Below are 20,417 nucleotides of genomic sequence, written 5' to 3'. Positions count from 1 at the left end.
TTACCAGAATTAAAATGTCATCGGAAAACTGTAAAATTTTTATTGCTTCTCCCTCAACTCCAGTTTCCTTTCCAAATTTCTTCTTGGTTTCCTTTACTGCTTGCTCAGTGTACATAGTGAATAACAGGAGAGATAGACTACAATCGTGTCTCACCACGTCTTCAGTTACCGCTATCTTTTCACGTCATTGGAACTTATAACCTCAGTCTCGTACTGTACAAACTGCAGATGTCATTTCGCACCTTGTATTTTATCCTTGTATGTGTATTACTGTCGAGGAATAAGACGCCACTGAATACTGGTTTGAAGAAAATCAAACAAATTTTCTCGACAGAGCCAATAACAACATCGAACAACAATGAAATGTACTAGGGTGAATTGTTCGTGCTATATCAATTCTCCCAAAACCGGGTAACAGCTGTTGGCCGTACATTTGGAGGAATGCGCCTTCCGTGTATCAAATACTGGTTTGAAGAAAATCAAACAGATTTTCTCGACAGAGCCAAGAACAACATCGAACAACAATGAAATGTACTAGGGTGAATTGTTCGTGCTATATCAATTCTCCCAAAACTGGGTAACAGCTGTTGGCCGTACTTTTGGAGGAATGCGCCTTCCGTGTATCAAAACTTATTGGTAGGCCTTCCTTAAAAATGTAACTTTTTAACAGCAGTATAATGAAGTACTCAGTGTCATTAGTTACATAATTGGTGTATTTGGAATGAACATGATGTATGCACGGAGATATTTGACATATAGAGTGTATGTCAATGTCGGTGTAACCAGAAATAAGTAATTCGTCTGACAATGTGCCTTGTTACAAATGTAAAAGGGGTTGACCTTCGTTGAGTGCGAAAATCTCTCTGTAGGAATCAACACGGATTCCGCTAACATAGAACTTATGAAACTTCGCTCTGTTCTTCCGTGAAATCCACAGGACAGTAGGTACAAAAACAGAGCTCAGGATGATGACATATACCTTCACTTTACCGGTCCGGCACAAAGTCACTCGGCTATGGAATCGATAGAACCTTTTTTTATATATATGAAGGTAGTATCCCTTTTTTTAAAAAAAAGAATAACTTCCTACAAGTTTCCAGGTGATATAAGAAAGACCATGGAAAACTTAGATCAGGTTTTATGAATGGAGATTGGAAGTACACTCTTCTCGAATATGAATGCTGTATTTAGTCTCGATTCACTGAGTATGGTAACAGGCAGTCTAGTCCCAGTCAAGAAGAACAAGACTCAAATTTCCGTTTGCCTGCCCAGATTTAGATTTCCTGTGGTATCTGTGAATCCCTTCAAGAGAAACTCGGGATAGTTCCTTTCAGTTGACCACAGCACTTAGTTCTCTATCCTTGTGTAACTGAGCTGAGTTAAGGAAGTTTCTAATAGAATGAGTGGCTAGGGCAGCTGAGGCAACGACTGGATGTACAATGGAGGAAGCAAAGAAGGAGCATAAACGGACTGGGCTGATTTTGATAAACCAAATAGGTTATGAAATTGATATGGAGGTGGGCAGGGGCAGCGACCACCCGAATGGATGTGGAAGTTCATTGATATATTGCAAGAAATCAGGAAAGGCCGAGATGACAACCTAATGAAAGATGGAACACTGAAGCGCTAAAGAAACTAGTATAGGCATGCGTATTCAAATACAGAGATATGTAAACAGGCAGAATACGGTGCTGGGGTCGGCAACGCCTACATAAGACAATAAGTGTCTGGCGCAGTTGTTAGATCGGCTACTGCTGCTACAGGGTCATGTTCTCAAGATTTAAGTGATTTTGAACGTGGTGTTATATTCGGCGCACGAGCGGTGGGACACAGCATCTCCGAGCTAGCGACAGTAGGTATTTTCCCGTAGGACCATTTCATGGGTGTACCGTAAATATCAGAAATTCGGTAAAACATCAAATCTCCGACATATATCTGGGATACCTTGCAACGTGCTGTCCAGAAGAGATCTCTACCCCCTCGTACTCTTGCGGACCTATGGACAGCCCTGCAGTCTTCATGTTGTCAATTCCCTCCAGCACTACTTCAGACATTGGTCGAGTCCATGCCACGTCGTGTTGCGGCACTTATGCGTGCTCACAGAGGCCCTACACGATATTAGGCAACTGTACCAATTTGTTTGGCTCTTCAGCGTATATTCTTTCTACTTCGGTCATCGTCTGTTGCTTTACTGGCCCAAAATCAAAACTCATCTGCTACTTTCAGTGTCTCACTAAGGCAAAGGTCACGGGTTCGTATGGGTTGTCGGTGCTTATTTCGTTAAAAAGAAAAAAAAAAAAAGAAAATGTCGTACTGCTTCCAGCGTGATGCAAGCAGTTTGATTTGTCATCCCTTCGGCTGTTTACGTGTTAATTTCTTTTTAGTTATTCGTCCAGCATCTTCGCAAATGTCCTTACGAGGCTGAAAAGACGCATTTCCAATCCTTTCCACCAATAATGTGATAACCGAGAAACGATGCAGGGACTATCGCTAAGGAGACAGCTACGTTAACCTTGACCAGGAAGGCGGATTCATCCAGTTTTCTGTAAACATTGATATATGTCCTTGTTGGCATGTTTACTGGTATACATTTTTTTAACTTTATCGCCTTAGACAAAACGCCTTATCGGTGATCCGCGACCATATTGGCACTAAATGACGAATCACTTGTCTCGATCTCCAAAATAATTTTGTTTTATAATCTCATGACAAGTTTCGGGAGAACCATCAGATATGTGGCATGAACCATAGGCCAAAAGACAAGATATTAAGAGGAAGAACCGACCGAGATGAGAAGGCCACCAGATCAGCCCTGACCACACCACCTCCGAAGTCAGATTTAGAGATTAGCTCACTGAGAGTTTCCCATTCAGGTGGGATTTATACAATGTGATGGCTTCTCGTGTGTACTCTCCAACTGCGTACTGGAGATCATCAGGGATTGGACTTGCACACTACCGTCGGGAAGTGGAACGAAGACTAGATAAGAGAAAGATAGCCTTGATGTAGCCTGCCCAGCCTTTGCAGATGACCTGGTCTTGTTAGCCAACAGTGTGGAGGAAGGTACCCAGCAACTACAGAGCCTGTACAGCATAGCAGGTAAGACAAGTGTGAAGGTAGGTATACAAAAAACGGAGTTCATTACTAAGATAAAGGGAGCCCCATGTGAAATCCCATTAGGAAGGACCACCATTCATAAATTCCCTGCAGACAAATATTTTGGAGAGTGGATTCCAGCAAACGAGTGTGAGAACTTGGCAGTAGATACCACATATTCCAAGTTGGAAAGGGTCTTCCACTCCTTCAAAAGCATTTACATCTCCAAGTACCTTTCCGATAGCCTTAAATTCAAACATTACAACTCAATAAGGCCCTCTATACTGTATGCCTCTCAATGATTGTTGATGAACAGGACGGGTTCACTCAGCAAACTATGGTTCAAGGAACGTTAAATCCTGAGGGAAGTACTAGGGCCAATAAGAGAAGATGATGGCATCTACAAGATCATACACAAAAGTGAGCTGTACCATCTCCACGCAGGCATAATCGCATCTCTCAAGTAAAGGTGACTGGTCTTCTATAGACATTTGGCCCCACACGAACTCCTGCAGATTCACGAATAGAATCTTCGGCACGACAGATAGAGAGAAAGCCTTCAGGAACAAATGGGCCGGCACAGTGAAATCAGACTTGGAGCAACTTTGGAATTCCATGAGAAACCGTACAGACCTGTCCAAATTCCGGCATGTCACTCTACAGGAGGTATTCCCAGTGTCCCTTTCCAGGAAAATCAACAAAATGGCTCTGAGCACTATGGGACTTAACTTCTGAGGTCATCAGTCCCCTAGAACTTGGAACGACTTAAACCTAACTAACCTAAGAACATCACACACATCCATGCCCGAGGCAGGATTCGAACCTGCGACCGTTGCGGTCGGGCGGTTCCAGCCACTCCGGCCGGCGAAAATCAACATATCGATTTGGATAGAGGAGAAGAATCTTGCTCACAGTGACAAAATGAAAGATTTCTGGGCTAAGAAGAACCAGAAGACCCTTGTAATGTGTCAAAACGAGAGCTGTGGTCCTAGGTGGAAGAAGAAGAAGAAGAAGAAGAAGAAGAAGGAGAAGGAGAAGGAGAAGGAGAAGAAGGAGTATGCTTTTTAATATCCTGTATGTCTGCCTCGATAGCTGAGTGGTCGGCGCGGCCGAATGCTGTGCAAAGGGCCCCGGGTTAGATTCCTGTCTGGGTCGGGGTTTTTCTCCGCTCAGGGACTTGGTGTTGTGTTGTTTTCATAATCATATCATCCCCATCGACACGCAAGTCGCCGAAGTGACGTCAACTGAAAGACTCGCACCAGGCGACCGGTCTACAAGGCGGGAGGCCCTAGCCACACGACATTTCAATATCCTGTATTATATCCTATGTATGTTTCGCGAAACAGATCCGATCTGCGGGTTGTTCCGGAATGTGCCATGAGATAATGAAATAAAATTATTTTGGAGATGAAGACAAGTGTTTAGTGAAAAACTTCGACCTGTGTTGGTGGCACCTCAGCCACCAAAAATACGAGGAGACGCCAATATTCGTAGTCAAGTGGTGTTCAGTTGCAAAACGTGCTTAGGAAGTACCATGCTCCATAACGCGAGAGAGATGGAAGAAACGTTCTTTGTACATCTAGAGATGAATGAGGGCGGAGCATAGAGAAATGAGATGAATAGGATATGTGAGAATATATTTTTCTGCGAGGAAAAAAACTCTATCTAGAAATGAAAGGGTGCTCCCCTAGGCGGAGACTAGGCAGCGTCGCTAGCGCTAGGGCAGAACGAGTTGCGCGTCCCCCTCGGCCGTAACGCATGCTAATTGCGTAGCCAGCAGCCGCCAGCGCTGGCTCTGCAAATGTGTGCGCCGGGTGCCCGGTTCGATCCCCGCGCGAGTCATCGCGGGCCCGCCTCCCGTCTCCCGCCTCCCGCGCCGCCGAGGCTAACGGGGGGCGAAGGCGGTGGCGACGGCGAAGGCCAAGGCGGCGGCGGCGGCGGCGCGGGGCGGGGGCCCGGGTTCGCAGCCCGGGCGGCGCGGCGCGGCAGCGGCGCAGTCCGCTGCAGTGCCTCAACGCCGCCAGCCGCCCGCTGCTGGCCCAGACGACTCGCATGTAAGTGCCTCTGCCGCGGGCATGCGCACCGGCCTGCCGACGTGTGCCAAAGAGCTCGGCGCCGGCGCCGACTTCGCGCCGCCCAATCGGAAAACGTATTATGTGTGCGAGTCGCGCTGCTCCTATCGCTTCTTTCCGGAGATAGCGGCCGCCGAATTACTGCCACCACTCACACCGCAGATAAACCACTCCCCTCCGCTGCGCTCGCTGCGAGGAATCTGTGCCACGTACTCGTTCGCTGTACTTAAAAAAAAGATCCGAAAGAAAAGAAAACAACGTGTTCGGCTGGATTCGTCTGTGCACGTCACTACGCCAGATCTGTCGTTGCGGAATCCGCATACGAAATGTGTGTGCGACGCGGCGAAATTTTCAAAAGTGTAAAAAATAGTAATGGAAACCGAACGAAAAAAGTAAACTATGTTTTCGTAATTTTTCTGCTGTACGAAGTTTTTCGCTCTTTCACAGGGTGGCCAAAAGCGTTTTTAAATATAGCTGTGTACTTTTTGTCAGTTTTGAAAGCTTTTGAAGAGAGGAGTATTGTGATAAGACTAATTGTTACGCATAGTGGCAAAACGTTTTCAAAAAGAACGGGGTTTGTGCTAAATACAGAGGCAATGACTTCGATCGTAGTGCGACGTCCGTCCTACCTCCTGATATTTACCGTGCAAAGATGCTCGCATATTTAGCAAAACCCTGAGTGACAACTAAGACACGGCGGATATCGATGGACCTCGAATCCCTTAAAAAGAAGTGTTTGGTTTGTGGAAAACTTAAAAATGAAATCCGTAATTTTTATTTCGATAGTGTTTGAAATTTTTTTCGAAGCACAGCATCAGCATCAGGGCTCTGGTTGTTATCAAAGGGCCTAACATCTCACGTTGTGCTTCGAAAGAAATAAAAACGCTATTGAAAAAACAGCAGGTGGATTTCATTATTACGCTTTCCATTCATTTATCTGTCTGGCTCTTGCCAAGAACAGCCGTTACAGTTACAGTGCTATTTAGTTAATTTCAAAAAAAATCACAGACGCTTCTGTATTGTGCTTTTGGCACTCATCCTTTGTATTTAAGCCATATAGAATGTGGTCTTTCTTAGGCGTGCCCTATAAAAAATTTTTGCAAGGATTCTGACACTGAAATCCGGTTGTAGTATGTTACAAATGAATACTTTGCTACACAATTAACAGTAGCTAAATCAAGAATATAGCTATATTTTAAAATGTTGCTGCTTCAATACTTCGACAAATAAAGAAAATAACATACAAGCGTTGATCGTACAACTGTGCTCACTTTCACTTGCCGAATTTTTTTTTCGATATTTACTCCGGTTCTGCAAATACTTGAAGCTAACAGCCTTGTAGCTGATGTTGTATGCATAACGAAAAATTGTAACAAGTTTCAGAAAATGACAGAATCATGCGGTATCCTCTGGACGCGTGTGGAGTGATGGAAGTATTGCGAATCACTTTTGTGTATGTTAAGCTATGATTTTATCCCAGCAATAGCCCAACTTGCATTTTTTTTCTATTGAGCTAATGGGTAATATACAAAGCTCTTGTAACTATTTCGGGATTTAAGAGTTTCATGAAATATTTCGTACTGTAAGAAATGCAACGTGAGTGTTTGTTTTTTGGTGTGAACAGATCGTCATTCTGTCTCTATAACAATACATTTCTTCGCCTAATTGACTGACAATACTGTTGGAGAAACTAAACCGAAAACTGTTTGAGATATTTTATCGATGTTGACCGGACTAGTGTGATCCAAAGAGCTCTGTTGTTGAAGATGAAATACTTGCATCGGGTGTCTACTGTGGGTCTTCTAAACACATTAATGTCCAGAAGCTCCCCCCACGAAGAGATATTTGTGCTTTATTTCTCTAGGTGTTGAAGCTACTAATCTTCGTCGTCACTTTTATATTAAGATCGGCATTCTCTGACATTCTGTCTAGAATGACATTTCGTGGTCTGCTATAGCGCCATCGACAAACCGTGTAGTGAGACCAGTGGCATTAGAAATTGCCTTTGCCTCTAACATTACTTCGCATCCCACTTCCAGCTGGGTGCCGTAGCGATTCGGGTAACCCACGACACCCCGATTACTGACTCAAATGGGCGCTCATTAGCCATAGCAACTTGTTTCATTGCGAGGACCGGGGGAGGGGGGCGGGGAGGACTAATACGATCAGAGCAGAGGTCTGTGTGGGTTGCTGAGCACAGCACCTCTTTATGGACTGATTTGGCTTACTAGATGACAGAATCCACAAAACATCTAAAGCAAACTAGCCACGTTCAAAAGGTCACATTTTAATGGAGCCTTTATAACGAGAGATAGTAAACTTTTACCCAGCAGTATGTCTTGGATACTACTCAGACTGTTAACACTCGCCGAGGATCCTCCAAGACCGTGGGCAGCACATCCAGTGCTCACGGCAGGCATTCCGTAGATCGTGTATTAGTTTCAATGTCTGTTGACTTTCATTGCCATTTCTTTCATTCGAAATTAATAATAAAATCTTTAAAACAAAAATTATTAAACCTAGTACGTAATCAACACGGAACATACTTGTCCATTAAGGTGCTCCTGTCATGTGCACCGTTTGTGTTCCAAGCCGTTACTAATTTAATGCTCAGTCAGCTAGATACTGTAGTAAAGTAATATTCAGTGAAGGAAAACGTCGATCGGAAACTCCTCGTCACCAACAAACTTGTGACATATCCAGCGTTGTAGCTTAATAACGTGCCTACTTAGCGAAATCGGTCAAACAAATGCGCAACGCAAGCGAGAGAGCACAAAAAAAAATGGCTCTGAGCACTGTGGGACTCAACTACTGAGGTCATTAGTCCCCTAGAACTGAGAACTAGTTAAACCTAACTAACCTAAGAATATCACAAGCATCCATGCCCGAGGCAGGATTCGAACCTGCGACCGTAGCGGTCTTGCGGTTCCAGACTGCAGCGCCTTTAACCGCACGGCCACTTCGGCCGGCCGAGAGAGAGCACATTAATCGAATTTACTGGTAACATTGTACTTAACTGACAGTGTGAGTTTTAGAATTTACTGTGTACAGGCGCCCTTTGTAGTAAATACAGCAGTGACGTCCATTTCTTTGTCTGCTACTGAAAAATAAAATAACACCAGGAAATACAGACTAAATTAATTTTCTTAATCTGACTGGTTGTGAGTCACTACAGTTTGACAGCAAGCAGAAGATTGACCTGCTTTTAATCCATGTCATGTATGAAATGTAAACTCTGCTGTCACATCGAAAAAGTAAGTTTTCTGTGAATCTCGGCAGTTATTGCACAGACCGCGGCGCTATACATCTAAAACGACACATGAAAATTGGTACTAGAGCCTAGGCTCGGACCTTGGTTTCCTGCTTGTCGTGAGCAGTAATCTTATCCAGAACGCTACCCGATTACAGAAAGTATGCATTGATAGCGGTAATGGTAACATGATTCCTCGTGAAGAAATATAGGTTCAGTTTATCGTCCTTGCACAAATCTTCATGTATGACAGTAGTTTTATATCATTACAGTCACTCATTTAGGCCCATTCTTTGCTTCAACTCTCTTCCGTATCGTTCTTGTCATAGAAAATTATTTAAGAAGCGTATCTAACATGGGACTCTGTTTTCCCGATTACATCTAACTTTGAAATCATATTTCTAACATCTTTCTGTTTCAAGTTACTTGCGATTTTTTCAAATATAATGTTATCAAGATATGATCAGGATTTATTTCCTTGACAAATGTAATTATTTGCTCTGATAAGTAGCTCAGAACAACTATACTCCAGAAAGTAAAAAGTAGTCACATTTCTTTCACAACATGCACAATTCCTTAACATAAGGAAAAATTTCAAAAACTTTTGATGGGTCCGCTGAGATTGTGAAAATGTATGAAAACTATTGGTCACATTTTACAGCAGTCAGCGGAAAAATCATCTAATTTCAAAATTCAAGGTGCACTTTCGTCAGTTACATTTTGCTTCACATATCTGTAAACGCCTGAAGTAAGGTTTTGTGTCACAGATGACAATGTTAACTCTTAACGCTTTCACGTCGAGTCTGTCACAAATACCTCCTTTTCATTAGAATTCTTTAGCTCGTGTAGGTCGATTGTTTCTCCAGTATATGATACCTACAATTTTGATGAAGTAGTTCAGAGTTCTTTCACAAAAACCAACGAACAGTTCTTCCTTTGTTAAGCCTACGTAACTTCATACCATGGTATGACTTAATCTAATGCATACTCTGCACTGTCAAAACAAATTTTAGAATCATATTTACTGTGTTGAGATGGCTGTATGGACAGGTACCGAAAACTAATAAATTTAAAACAAAGAAAACAATTAATAGTTTGACTACAGTATCATCAGAACATCCCAGAAATTGTACTGTTAAGTCGTATGCGAAAGAAAGTTCACCGACGTATACGCTATACAAATGGAAAATATTGTATTACCAAACAGAACTACTTACTTGCTTGAAGCCTTTTTTTTTAGGTTTTTCTTAAACTTTCGTACTAGCATACCATGTTTTGGAAATATATACCTTGAGCTTCCACGAAAAGAACTAGGAACCGTCCTCAAAATAGTTACAATAACTGTCATGTTGGTTACAGCGTCTAACTTGGTTGTAAGCCTTCACTTTTAATGTCACTCAGAGACGTTTTCCTTACCAACTGCAGCGCGGGGTAGCCGCGCGGTCTTGGGCGCCTTGTCACGGTCCGTGCGGTTCTCCCGGTCGGAGGTTCGAGTCCTCCCTTGGGCATGGGTGTGTGTGTTGTCCATAGCATACGTTAGTTTAAGTTAGGTTACGTAGTGTGTAGGCTTAGGGACCGATGGCCTCAGCAGTTTGGTCCCATAAGACCTTACCACAAATTAATTACCTTACCAACTGGTCCGCATGTTTGCCTTATGGAAGAGAACGGGGCTATAACCTTCAACGTCAAAGTTATCAGCGCTGCCTCGTTGAAAAGGAGTTTAAGTTGATGAAATCCAACTGTAAATAACATAATTAATATTTTAAACTAAAGTATATGGCCATAACAAAATTAGCTTCTGTTTCTGACACAGCAACTATTGTGAAGAATATTATTGCATAGCGATATCTTAGTGATATTACCAACGGATGTAATGTGAGATAGCTCACTGTAATTGGTGTGTTTCATTAGACACTAGTATGAAATGAATGAGGATAAAAGAAAGTTGGTATTCCTAACAAATAATAGCAGTTTTATAAAGTATTTTCTCACGTACTCAGACGATAGCAAGAATGTGTTCTGATAGTAAATTGCAGAGCTTCGTTAGTTTTAAAACTCATAGCAATCACTTCCATTACGTGCTATTGCATACTTCTCTCCGTAAGTCAGATGCAATTCTGCTCCGTAGCACCGATATTCGGCAACCCTTAATTTGAAAGGAAACAACTATTTGCTGGATCTACACTAGTGCTTTACAGACTGCTGTCAATTCGAATGAAAGTAAAAGTACCTCTTATTGGTCGTATCGTACTGTAGTCCTTCGTCACTCTTTCTTTTCTTTAATTGAAATGAATGAAAAAAGTACTGCCTACGCATATTCCTAATCTATCCGGAGGAAAAATGTAAGGCAGTGAAATTTTTCCAGAAAAATTTCTTGAACTGAGCTGTGCACAACTTCTGATACTTTCACTAGATGTCATCACAATGATGGTATTTTAGTTATTAAGAAATGTACTGATTTCGTAAATAATTTTTGAGAACTTTCTCCTGAGAAACAGCAGTCTGGATAAAAGTACTTTAAAATGAATTAAAAACAGTCTCGATTGCAATAAGACATTTATTTACAATTGTTAGCGCTTTTTGTCAGAATGTGGCCACCTTCAGACCTGCAGTAGACGTTCACGTTCCTGTAGTCATAACATCTGCTCCGTTCACCGCTTCCGCCTGCCATAATAGTATAAAAGCTCTGAAGATGGACACATCCCGTTCCAAACCGGTAACCATTGTAAATAAAGTTTTTATTGCGGTCTAGTCTGTTTTAACCCATTTTTAAAGTGCTTTTTTTAAAATCTGTTCAGTCTCAAGTGGCACATCATCCCGATATGTATACTGAAAGCTTGATGAGATTCAATACTCCCTTGTAGTGCTTTGAGGGAAAAGCGTGGAGCCATTATAGAAATCGTCTTTAAGCACATGCCCCACAGTAGACAGAATTATGTATTCCGTAACTAACGAAGTATTTTAGGTAGCTTAAGTAGGTGTCAGTGTCAACTGCCAGCAGACATACGATTATTTACAGCCGCTAGAGTGTGGGCAAGTGTATACAGGTATTTGGGGAACGGGTGGGGAGGGGGGGGGGGGGGGGAGAGGGAAGGGAGTTCGAAACACCAATCCTTCGCTTACCAATCATTCATTTAAGAGAGCAGGAAATACAAGCCACACCATTTCCGTCAGTGTGTAGCCTAGCTGGCCGTCAAGGGTGGTTACATGAAATTAAGCGGCGCAGGCCTTGTGCGTTCTTAACCGCCCTGCCTGTCGCCACGAGGTGTCGGGAGGACCGCGAACCGCAAACGGCTCCAGCCACTGTTTCCATCGCCCCCTGGCCAGCACCGTGTTGCCGAACACTGACCTGATGCGTATCCTACAAATGCTTCCCACTATAGCTTTGTCATCCGACCTGTGGGACCAAAACTACTCCATCTACACTACACGCCCAAGCGTGATGGATTGTAGATTTTGTACTAATATTACCAACCTCACATACTACGCCATTCGTGGGTGGTGTATGATAAAAATGGCTGTCGGAATGCCTCTGTACATATGTTTGGTGCATCGTCACTAATAGCGAAAATTGATACGGGTGAAAACATACGCTAATAGAAGTAAAAACATTCTAGTGAACACGGTCATAATTGCGAATGTGTGGTTAAGACCCGCTACAGACTCCAGTATGAGATATTGTCGTAATTAATCCAACTTTTCCGTTAACTGGGCTCAAATTTTACACAGAAACCACGATTGGGTAATTTGGTAGATGCATTATGAAGTACCGTCTCGTTTTCCCGTAGATGTCAGACATCTAACGGGCCAGAGACGGAGAGGTCGAGGTGGACCTGTACCTCATCATCCCAGGTCCTCTGACCTCAGTCCGCTGGAGGTTTTATGTCTGGAGCATCTCAAAAGTGTAGTCTAAAGCACTCCTACTGATACGGTTGATGAATTGGAGCAGCGAATTGTACAGGTTTTTGTAGATTTGCGAGATGATCCGGGGGGTGTTTGAAAGAATTCATAATTCGCTACAGAGACCAGCACAGTATTCCATCCGAATGAGAAAATGACACGTGGAACATCTCCTTTATTAGGTCGGAGTGTACAGCAAGTCATACATATAATGTGCTGCAGCAGAATTGTATTTCTCGTTAAGGTAGGCCACGAGTGAAATTTGATCCCAATTAGATTGGGGCTCAAACGAAAAATTCACTTAAATACATTTGTACTAACCAGCTGAATATCTAGTACTTAAACAGTGCCTGTCTGGCAGCCCCACATTCGCAGTTATGTCTTAAAAGGCTCGTTTGCAAACTCACGTTTACTAGAACATGTTTGCTGCTCTTATTGCAAATATTGACCATGTCGGGCTACCGTAAGAGCAGCCACAATGACGTATTCCTTTGTTACGTGAACACTGTCGGGATACGTTCAAAAAGACTACGGCCCAATTAGTTCACTATCCTGTACCTTTTCGCTCCAATGTCTGACGTCGTCCGATATCCTTATTTTTACGCTTTGGCTCCCCTCTGTTTTTGCAACTTACTCGCCTGGTTTGTCGTAATAGGCTTTCCAACACGTTTTATCATGACGTACCAAGTTTGACAGGCCAGGTATTGCTAGTGGTCAGCTCTACACAATAGCAGACCACGTGATTAGAAGTGTGTATAAATCGCGTCCTTTTCGGGAGGGGTTTTTGTTTGTACGCAGAAAGCATAAAAGTGACGATGTTATTGTGAAATGGAGGAGACTTTAGTGATAGGAGTGAGCAAGAAGAATCTTTTCCTCTATGCAATGAAATAAGTAGTAGTGAATCTGAAATTAGCGAAAAAGAAGGAAGTGGCGATGATGTGTAGTCTGTCGCATGTAAATGGAAGGCTAATCGCGGTGGTGTTCTTATGTATATTCCATACTCCCTGCTACCACATGTTTTCGCATTTCCTCAGAGTTTCCTGCCAGCTATGGAACTGCGACATTTGCAGCTCTTTTTTACGGACGGTATAGTTCGCTAATAGTTAGAGCAACATATGTACATGCAGCTGAAAAAATACAGAAAACGACTCCGCCAACAAAATATCCAATATGGCACTCAAGCACAGCTACCTCATCAGATGAAATAAAGGCTTTAATTGTGGTAATACTGAACATTGGTCTACATCCTATGGTATAATTAGGTGACTATTTTACTAAAGACTACATACACTCTCGTTTCCGATTTCCCCAGGTGTTGACACTTTCTGTTTCCCGCCTAAAATAAAGAGTGCCCAGGGACGAAAAGGTTGGCAAAAAATATTAGTGGTAGGGATCAAGAGTAAGCATATCTGTAAGTACATAACGTCTTGATTGGATATGGCTCGCTTGACATTTCAGTAACGCTCTCCCAATGACTAAACAGCAGGTTGCGGATCAGGTAGCCCTTCTTTGGACTTCCCCATCTCTTCCATCGCCCACCCACGTAAGCGCCCCTGAGTGACAAACAATGCGATGCCGACTCAGAATCGGTCCGGCAAGATGTTAACTTCTTTAGGGTGCTTCTGATGATTCCCGTCTTCAGTTACTCTTGGCGGGAACTGCATTTACTTTTCGCGCAATGTGACACTAAGGAGCTTCAAACAAGTTTAATATAGTTCTGAGTATACGAAGTGTATTTTAAATATTTGTGTAATATATTATGGCATTGCAAAATCATTTGAAAATAGCTTTCATGCGAAACTGTCGTGGAATAAATTGGACATCACATCCCTTACAGTCGTCTCACGAAAACGTTTTTATTTCATATGTTTACATTGTCGCCTCAGATAGTCGTACTTAGATATGGTATTTTTTGAATAACAGTAATATAGTAAACAATTGTAGGTCTTCGCGTCCATTTCTCGGCAGTGCATACCATCATCAGCTATTTGACGTCCACTGCAGAATAAATGCCTCCTCTAGACTTCTACAGTGTCGAGCTAAACACATTCATGTCACTCCTGAATGATTTCAGATGTCAACCGACCTTCCATTTGCCCATCTTTTCGGTGTTTTCGTTTCTCTCAGAATTCAGCAGACAACTTCCCTTGTCCATCTGCCATCCATTCGACTCTCTGTCCCTCCCACCTCTATCAGTCACAATTACATGTCTCACTCCAGTTTCTTCCCTGATCCATTAGTTTCTTTTCTCATCTCTCCCAGAGAATCTCAATTTGTATTTCACCACTGATCGCTTAGCGTACCTGGATTTTTTCAATAGGTTTTGCATTAAAGGACCATATTTCACTGTCGTGAGTAAGAATCGTTTGTAAACAGCAACTGAAAAAATCACTCTTCAGGCACATCGGAAACGTAGTTCTGGAAATTTTATTTAGCTTACCAAAAGTACACCATGCCACTTTTACACTCCCGTTTACTTTTTCTGTCCATACAGTTGTTTACTGCAACTGACCTAAATAAAAAGAACTCATCAGCTAGTTCTAAGACTCCATTGTTAATTCGTATTATTTTCTTTTCCATGTGTTGGTTACATATTATTTTAGTCTTATTAAAATTCATTTACTCAGACCGCATATCGGGAGAAACTCGTTGTTTGTCTTCCTGATTAGTGCGATATGCACCCACGAGATAACGGCTTATGGGTATCATCCAAACTATGTCACTTTAAGGTTGTTAATGGTTCTGAAGAATTGCTTTTCGTGATATGAGTTCTTAGCGAAGGATACTTGACGTGTATAGGAAATATTTTGTTTACTTATTCGTTTGTTTAGTATGGAAATATCAGAGCCTTCAGGCGTTCTGTTGCATCTAAATATACATCAGGTTACTTTGCGTTAGGAACGTGGGTGCACTCAGCCACTGTGATATGAATTACAAATGACAGAGCACAGCAATCAGTCGTTCTTTTTTGCAGGTTTTATTCCGCAAATCTAGATTTCGGCTAGTGCCTAGCCATTATCAATGCCCTGTTTCATAGTATCAATGCATGTCAGTCCCCAGTTGTTCCAACGTCCGTTACAGTTCTCTCAAGACTCTTGAAGAGTCACAGTTCTTTCGAGACTCTTCAAGAACCTTGAAAAAACTGTGACAGAGGCCGGAACAAAAGGGGACTGATACGCATTAATACTATGAAACAGGGCATTGATAATGGCTAGGCACTAGCCGAAATCTAGATTTGCGGAATAAAAGCTGCAAAAAGAAAGGACGACTGATTGCTGTGCTATATCACTTGTAAATCATTTGTAAATGTAAATATACATCTTTATGCAGTAAGACTGTAATGTGAATAGTATATGATCTTTACCCAACAATAACAATAATAATATGATATATTAAAGAATGTCCAGGGCTTTTCATAGTTCGTATTACATGCTTCCAGGAGTCGTATAGCGTAATTGGTAGACAAAGTTTTGATAAGATCCCATGTTCAGAAATGTGCCGTTTGGATGTAAAATAAGTTGAAGACTGGATCACTTTCAAAACTCCCACTTCACAGTACGCACACAGAGCTGTGACCTGTGTGTTCTACAGAGGCTCACAGCATGGGGAACTTTTCCAGTACTCGTCATCAAGTTGTCTTCTACGTGGCGAAGAACGTCCTCTTCAAAGTCGGGAGCACGTTGAGTCTTTGTCGACCCTCCTAGTTGCCAACTTGCCGGTTTCTCGCAGTGCTTATTGTAGTCAACCGAAAACAGTATGTGATGTAATTACAACATGGTCCGACGGCGGCGCCCTCTTCTCATTTTGTCCGTCTCAACTGAAACGGGAGATTTGAAAATGATCCTATCTTCAAACCTATTTTGCCGGCCGGGGTGGCCGAGCGGTTCTAGGCGCTACAGTCTGGAACCACGCGACCGCAGCGGTCGCAGGTTCGAATCTTGCCTCGGGCATGGATGTGTGTGATGTCCTTAGGTTACTTAGGTTTCAGTAGTTCTAAGTTCTAGGGGACTGATGATCTCAGATGTTAAGTCCCATAGTGCTCAGAGCCATTTGAACCATTTTTGAAACTTATTTTACATACACACGGCACATTTTCGGACATGAGGTTCTCAGAACTTTATCTGCTAAGTTCTCTCTACAGCCCCTAGAAGCCAGTAATACGAGCTCTAAAACACCGTGTATAGCGTTACAATCATGTCAGTCTTATTATCATTCTGTTAACTAATTTTCTCATTAGGTTCCTGTCAAAAGTGGACGAGTAATGACATTTTAGCAGAGATGACTGGCAGCAGTACAGAAGGAAGCAAATCTGGAAGAGTAGTTGACTGTATAAGGGAAGTAAGAGAAATTATTGGGTAAAAATGCAACGAAAATTAAAACACCTGCAGCAGTCGCTATTGTATTTAATTTATTTACGCAATCTGTTTTGGTGTTCCATTATTCAATCTTCAGGTCCTTTGACCAACGTAAATTTGAAGGAATCTAATTTCGTGTTCAGCCATAACAGGAGCAAACGTTAAATAACCAGTGTCCGTAGGTATCTGGTTTACGCGACATTATCCCTTCGTCGGTTGATGAACTAAGGGATTGTGTTTTGTAAACCACAGATCTACGAATACTGGTTATTTGACATTGGCTCCTTTAACGAATGCCCACGAGACTGGATTTCTCCTAGTTTACGTTGGCCAAGGGGCCTGAAGATCGTGTAATGGACCACCGAAACTGGTCGCATAAGTAAATTAAATACAAAAGAGACAGCTACAGATGTTTTAATTTTCGTTTCATACTGAACAGCCGAAGTCCTTGCGACATCTATCACAAGAATGGACATACAAAGATAAATGGGTAAGATTAGCATAAAACTTGAGATAAAATACAAAAAAAAAAAAACATGAATAGACAGGGACGAGTAATGCATGCATGGACTTAACAGTGTGACAGAAATGCTGGTTCGCTGTTGGTCAGGAGAAAATAGTTGGAGTATGCCAAGAGGGAAGTTAAAAGCTAAAGCTTTATTCTCGTTTCGAACGTAGAGTGATTTTTAGCCGAAGGTCAGTGCGTTTTTCGTTCCACAGTCGTCTAAGAGAAACAGGGGAGGATATTGAAAAAAATTAGTGTTATGCATAGATGCAGGCAAGAAGCTAAGCTTATTACATCTTATATTACAGCTGTGGAATGACTGGTAGTTCATATGCAAGAAGTGGTATTGAGGGCTACGGTGACTAAGAAATCGCCTATCTGGTCGCATCCACATTAACTGAGAACTGGAAGGATTGACTTTACGGGTAACACAATGTTACGAACTTACATTACGCGAGCATTCACGGCTAGCTCGGTTCGACTGAAAAATCCGCAATTTGCATCGTGTTTAAGTGCTCCATGGTAGTAAACATTCCGTAGGACTACAGATTCGACTGGTTTTTGTCACACAGAACGTCAAGATAAAACAGCAGCTCTTCTTTTCATAATCGGCTGTATTCCTCTGAAATCCCGTGCTTGCTCGTTCTACTTGGTGTTGGTACACTCACACGGAAGTAAACTGCAGTTCAGATGGTGGGCGGCGGACCATCGCGCAAACAGAACATCGCAGCGATCCTGCTCTCGTAATGCGAAGCTGAAAGCGGAACAAGGCGTCCATTTTTCCGGTTCGCACATCTCGTACAACATTCACAGGCGCGCCCGCCATCTGGCGGGGCGCTAGCGAGGCTCCAACGGCTGCCCTCTCCGGGGTTCGAACTGCGTTCCGTAGCGACGAGGGAAGGGGTGCTGGCTAACCGTTGCAAAGACTGCCACGCAGCCGACACGTGTGCCGGTGTTAGTCCTGCTGACGGAAATATAGTTTGCTGTGAATGAAGAATCTACGAACAGCAGCAATCCGCACGGTATGCATGTAAGTCCCTTATTACGGTCGCAAAAGTATCCACAGCCACCACAAATTGCCTGAATGTAACACAGCCGCCACTGGATAGTAACATCCCTATTTTAGCTAAGTAAAATTCTATTTTGTGGTAGCGATTGTGGCTATTCTTTGCAAAGCGGAGACAGTGAATAAATGGAAAACTTAATAATAAAAACCGATCTGCTCTCTTTTCAATAGCGTTTTTTCTTGCCAACGTACATTTCGGAGTCACAACTTCATTATCGGTGGTTCAATTTGAGCCGGCCGCTGTGGCCGAGCGGTTCTAGGCACTTCAGTCCGGAACCGCGTGACTGCTACGGTCGCAGGTTCGAATCCTGCCTCGGGCATGGCTGTGTGTGATGTCCTTAGGTTAGTTAGGTTTAAGTAGTTCTAAGTTCTAGGGGACTGATGACCTCAGAAGTTAAGTCCCATAGTGCTCAGAGCCATTTTTTGAGCTTCAGTGTGATATGAAAATGTCCACTGCGATGCCAAGAGGCCAGAAACGAGTATCTGCGGATTTTGTTGATTGTATCGTATACGGCATCACACTGAAGTAACGTCGACATGCTATACGTACATATATATTTTTCATACACAGTGTCATGTCTGAAGACTTTGCATGTTAATATGACAGTGTAAATAGCATGCTGACTATACAAAATTGTGATACGATACACAACAATTGGCAGATACACGTTTATGGTGTGTTGGAATCGCTGTTAAGGTCCTTACATGACAACTAAAGCGTTGATTATCAAGAGGTGACTTCAAAATATACATTGGTTAAGTAAAACACACTATTGAAAAGACAGTAACGGATTTTATTATTAAGTTTTCCAAATAAAAATCCACCTGTGCCACAGTTTCCTTCATTAGTAATGCTGCCTGTGTCGGAGATAAATCGTACTTCTTCAGCATTTTAATGTGGACAGTTACAGCCACATGTGGCCGCGACACCAGGGAGCCCACAGACCAACCGTATAGGACAACACGGCATATCGTCTTTCGAAAACAACATGCCTGAATAAAGAGGATTAATTCTCCGAAACTGGCAGCATTAAATTAATGTCATTGTGACAGAGGTGGAATTTTATTTATTGCAATTAAAAACTACCACGGGTAAGTCTGAGTCGGCTATGAAAGCATTTTTAAATTCACGCACTAGTAGAACCCAACAGAATATACAACTGTACTTCTTACTAGATACTCTTCTTGTCATGGCTTTGACCGCGAAGTCTGAAAATGTGACCATCCTACAGCGGTGACACTGCTATACGGGTGCATTTATGAGTTCTTTGGCTCTGAGCTAGTAATAGCTTGTCTGGTGGGTTGTACTTGCACATACTTTTGAAAATCGCTTGACAGCTTGACAGCCTCTACATGAACGCAAGTCTAACTTCACTGAATGGCAGCTCATACGGTAAAGTGTTATCACTTAGATCATTTAGACAATACATGTAAGTGATACCGGCGTAGGAACCAGTCACTCCTTCTTCTAACGGTCTGAAGAAAATTGCTTATTCACTGCCCCATTTATTTTATAATGACAACACATTACTTAAAAGGAGAATACATCCAAAAATTTAAGTTTTCTCTTATCTTGTTCATTTCAAGCGAAGTTTAAAATCATGTCTATCACGTATAGATGCGGCAGTATACAGGTTTCGAAGTCCAGAACTTCATTGTATTCTGCATTTCGAATTTACAAGATGATTTTAATGACATTCTTGAAAAAACAACTTTTGGGATACACACTTCAGTTTTCACATTCAGGATTTTTAGGTGTATTCACAAGACATAGTTCAGCAGTTCACTGCATTCATTTTCTGAGAAACGTTATTAATTTGCTTTCAGTATTTTTTTCAAGTTTCAAACTTAAATTTTCTTCAATTATCCGTATAAAATGTGATAATAAAACAGACAGATTTCGTTTTCAATAACATTAATGAATATAAAAATTCAAATACCTCAAGACCACTTCCTGCAAAATATTCGTTGAGATTGGTTAATATTTACTGTAAAAAAGTTGTCATTGAACTTAGAAAAACAAACTTGAGGGTAAACGGATTTTAAAATTTTACAAAAAAGTGAATGCTAAGACAAGAAACATGCCCATTAAAATACACCAGCACCGTACGTTTTCCCTTCCTGTTTTTTTAAGGCTTTTTCTTCTTGTAATTTCAAGACGAGAGTAGCCTTT

At 42.1% G+C, this 20,417-nt stretch overlaps 1 protein-coding gene across 1 annotated transcript in view; it reads left to right on the top strand.

The window, feature by feature from the left end:
• Positions 1–5,100: 5,100 nt before the first annotated feature.
• Positions 5,101–20,417, top strand: part of LOC124556828 — a 554,569-nt gene continuing 539,252 nt past the window's right edge. Inside the window, exon 1 of the mRNA XM_047130843.1 lies at positions 5,101–5,150. The gene's annotated coding sequence lies outside the window, so the exon portion shown is untranslated. The remainder of the gene's footprint in view (positions 5,151–20,417) is intronic.

The sequence above is a fragment of the Schistocerca americana genome, chromosome X (genome assembly GCF_021461395.2).
Source record: "Schistocerca americana isolate TAMUIC-IGC-003095 chromosome X, iqSchAmer2.1, whole genome shotgun sequence".
Taxonomy (NCBI): Eukaryota; Metazoa; Arthropoda; class Insecta; order Orthoptera; family Acrididae; genus Schistocerca; species Schistocerca americana.
Note: the sequence above shows the minus strand (reverse complement) of the source record. Positions and strands in the feature narration are given on the sequence as shown.